Raw genomic sequence first — 3,474 nt, forward strand, 5'->3', positions numbered from 1 at the left:
ATTAGTGGACGTAGAATGAAGTTATGTAACTTAATAACCATTTTGTCATTTCATAAAGCTAGGAGTGCTGGTATCCATGACAACCATGAACACACAGGCAAACATTTCCCTCCAAAAGAAAGAATCCAATGAAAATGAAATGGAGAAACACACAGAAGTCATTGAAATAAAGTTTCTGAAAGTCACAATCTATCAGAACTAAAACTGTTTTTACTTTTTATATTTCAATATAATTTATAAACTAGTGTTCACTAAAAAAATCACATCATGTTTTTGTCATATTGTATCGATATTACAGTTTTTATCAATCGCTAACAAGCGCGTACCCATACTTCAAATACATTTTCTAAACTCTTAACACAGACTCACACCTACAAAACACAATTGTTGACATTACAAAAAAATTTCTTGGTTGGGAACTGTATGTCCACATAAACAGTAATGTTCACATTCAAAAGCATTCCAGTGAAAAGCAAATCAGTTTTTTTTCCTTTACTGTTAAACTACAGGAGGTACAGTAGAAACACGGTATGATAGAACAGAAAACGTTTTACAGTAGTGCTTACAGTGAACAAAATATCCATGAAACACACAAGAGCATTCTGAACAAAAAAACAACAGCATAAAGCCCAGATAAAAGGGGGGGACTAAAAAAAGCACTAAATTACTGCATCTCTCACTGCTCCTGCACCTCTCACTGCATCTCTCACTGCTCCTGCACCTCTCACTGCATCTCTCACTGCTCCTGATCCTCTCACTGCACCTCTCACTGCTCCTGCACCTCTCACTGAATCTCTCACTGCTCCTGATCCTCTCACTGCATCTCTCACTGCTCCTGCACCTCTCACTGCATCTCTCACTGCATCTCTCACTGCCTCTGCTCCTCTCACTGCTCCTGCACCTCTCACTGCATCTCTCACTGCTCCTGCACCTCTCACTGCTCCTGCACCTCTCACTGCATCTCTCACTGCCCCTGCTCCTCTCACTGCTCCTGCACCTCTCACTGCATCTCTCACTGCTCCTGCACCTCTCACTGCATCTCTCACTGCTCCTCTCACTGCACCATTCACTGCATCTCTCACTGCATTTCTCACTGCTCCTCTCACTGCATCTCTCACTGCTCCTGCATCTCTCACTGCATCTCTCACTGCTCCTGGGTTAGGTTAGGGTTATCTCTAACCCTAACCCTAACCCTAACCCTGCTCCTGCATCTCTCACTGCATCTCTCACTGCTCCTGCTCCTCTCACTGCTCCTCTCACTGCACCTCTCACTGCATCTCTCACTGCATCTCTCACTGCTTCTGCACTTCTCACTGCATCTCTCACTGCTCCTGCACCTCTCACTGCATCTCTCACTGCTCCTCTCACTGCATCTCTCACTGCATCTCTTACTGCACCTCTCACTGCACCTTTCACTGCATCTCTCACTGCTTCTGCACCTCTCACTGCTCCTGCACCTCTCACTGCTCCTCTCACTGCTCCTGCACCTCTCACTGCTCCTCTCACAGCTCCTGCACCTCTCACTGCATTTCTCACTGCTCCTGCACCTCTCACTGCATCTCTCACTGCTCCTTCTCCTCTCACTGCTCCTCTCACTGCATCTCTCACTGCACCTCTCACAACACCTCTCACTGCTCCTGCTCCTCTCACTGCATCTCTCACTGCTCCTGCACCTCTCACTGCTCTTGCATCTCTCACTGCTCCTCTCACTGCTCTTGCATCTCTCAATGCTCCTGCATCTCTCACTGCTTCTCTCACTGCTCTTGCATCTCTCACTGCATCTCTCACTGCTCTTGCATCTCTCACTGCTCCTCTCACTGCTCCTGCACCTCTCACTGCTCTTGCATCTCTCACTGCTCCTGCAACTCTCACTGCTCTTGCATCTCTCACTGCTCCTCTCACTGCTCTTGCATCTCTCACTGCTCCTGCATCTCTCACTGCTTCTCACACTGCTCTTACATCTCTCACTGCATCTCTCACTGCTCTTGCATCTCTCACTGCTCTTGCATCTCTCACTGCTCCTCTCACTGCTCCTGCACCTCTCACTGCTCTTGCATCTCTCACTGCTCCTCTCACTGCTCCTGCACCTCTCACTGCATCTCTCACTGCTCCTGCACCTCTCACTGCATCTCTCACTGCTCCTCTCACTGCACCACTCACTGCATCTCTCACTGCATTTATCACTGCTCCTCTCACTGCATCTCTCACTGCTCTTGGGTTAGGTTAGGGTTATCTCTAACCCTAACCCTGCTCCTGCATCTCTCACTGCATCTCTCACTGCTCCTGCTCCTCTCACTGCTCCTCTCACTGCATCTCTCACTGCATCTCTCACTGCTTCTGCACCTCTCACTGCATCTCTCACTGCTCTTGCATCTCTCACTGCATCTCTCACTGCTCTTGCATCTCTCACTGCTCCTCTCACTGCTCCTGCACCTCTCACTGCTCTTGCATCTCTCACTACTCCTGCAACTCTCACTGCTCTTGCATCTCTCACTGCTCTTGTATCTCTCACTGCTCCTGCAACTCTCACTGCTCTTGCATCTCTCACTGCTCCTCTCACTGCTCCTGCACCTCTCACTGCATCTCTCACTGCTTCTGCATCTCTCACTGCTCCTGATCCTCTCACTGCTCCTGCACCTCTCACTGCTCCTCTCACTGCTCCTGCACCTCTCACTGCTCCTGCACCTCTCACTGCATCTCTCACTGCCCCTGCTCCTCTCACTGCTCCTGCACCTCTCACTGCATCTCTCACTGCTCCTGCACCTCTCACTGCATCTCTCACTGCTCCTCTCACTGCACCACTCACTGCATTTCTCACTGCTCCTCTCACTGCATCTCTCACTGCTCTTGGGTTAGGTTAGGGTTATCTCTAACCCTAACCCTAACCCTGCTCCTGCATCTCTCACTGCATCTCTCACTGCTCCTGCTCCTCTCACTGCTCCTCTCACTGCACCTCTCACTGCATCTCTCACTGCATCTCTCACTGCTTCTGCACCTCTCACTGCATCTCTCACTGCTCCTGCACCTCTCACTGCATCTCTCACTGCTCCTGCATCTCTCACTGCTCCTCTCACTGCTCTTGCATCTCTCACTGCATCTCTCACTGCTCTTGCATCTCTCACTGCTCCTCTCACTGCTCCTGCACCTCTCACTGCTCTTGCATCTCTCACTGCTCCTGCAACTCTCACTGCTCTTGCATCTCTCACTGCATCTCTCACTGCTCCTGCATCTCTCACTGCTCCTCTCACTGCTCTTGCATCTCTCACTGCATCTCTCACTGCTCTTGCATCTCTCACTGCTCCTCTCACTGCTCCTGCACCTCTCACTGCTCTTGCATCTCTCACTGCTCCTCTCACTGCTCCTGCACCTCTCACTGCTCTTGCATCTCTCACTGCTCTTGTATCTCTTACTGCTCCTGCAACTCTCACTGCTCCTGCAACTCTCACTGCTCTTGCATCTCTCACTGCATCTCTC

At 49.9% G+C, this 3,474-nt stretch overlaps 1 long non-coding RNA gene across 1 annotated transcript; it reads right to left on the reverse strand.

Annotated features, from left to right (window-relative positions):
* Window positions 1-805: 805 nt before the first annotated feature.
* On the reverse strand, window positions 806-2,691 carry LOC127625766 (uncharacterized). The gene is made up of 3 exons (XR_007968363.1): window positions 2,668-2,691; window positions 950-1,027; window positions 806-853 (listed from the first exon to the last, which is right to left on the reverse strand). It is a non-coding gene; the product is annotated as an uncharacterized LOC127625766 (long non-coding RNA).
* Window positions 2,692-3,474: the final 783 nt, after the last annotated feature.

Source organism: Xyrauchen texanus, chromosome 3, assembly GCF_025860055.1.
Source record: "Xyrauchen texanus isolate HMW12.3.18 chromosome 3, RBS_HiC_50CHRs, whole genome shotgun sequence".
Lineage (NCBI taxonomy): Eukaryota > Metazoa > Chordata > Actinopteri > Cypriniformes > Catostomidae > Xyrauchen > Xyrauchen texanus.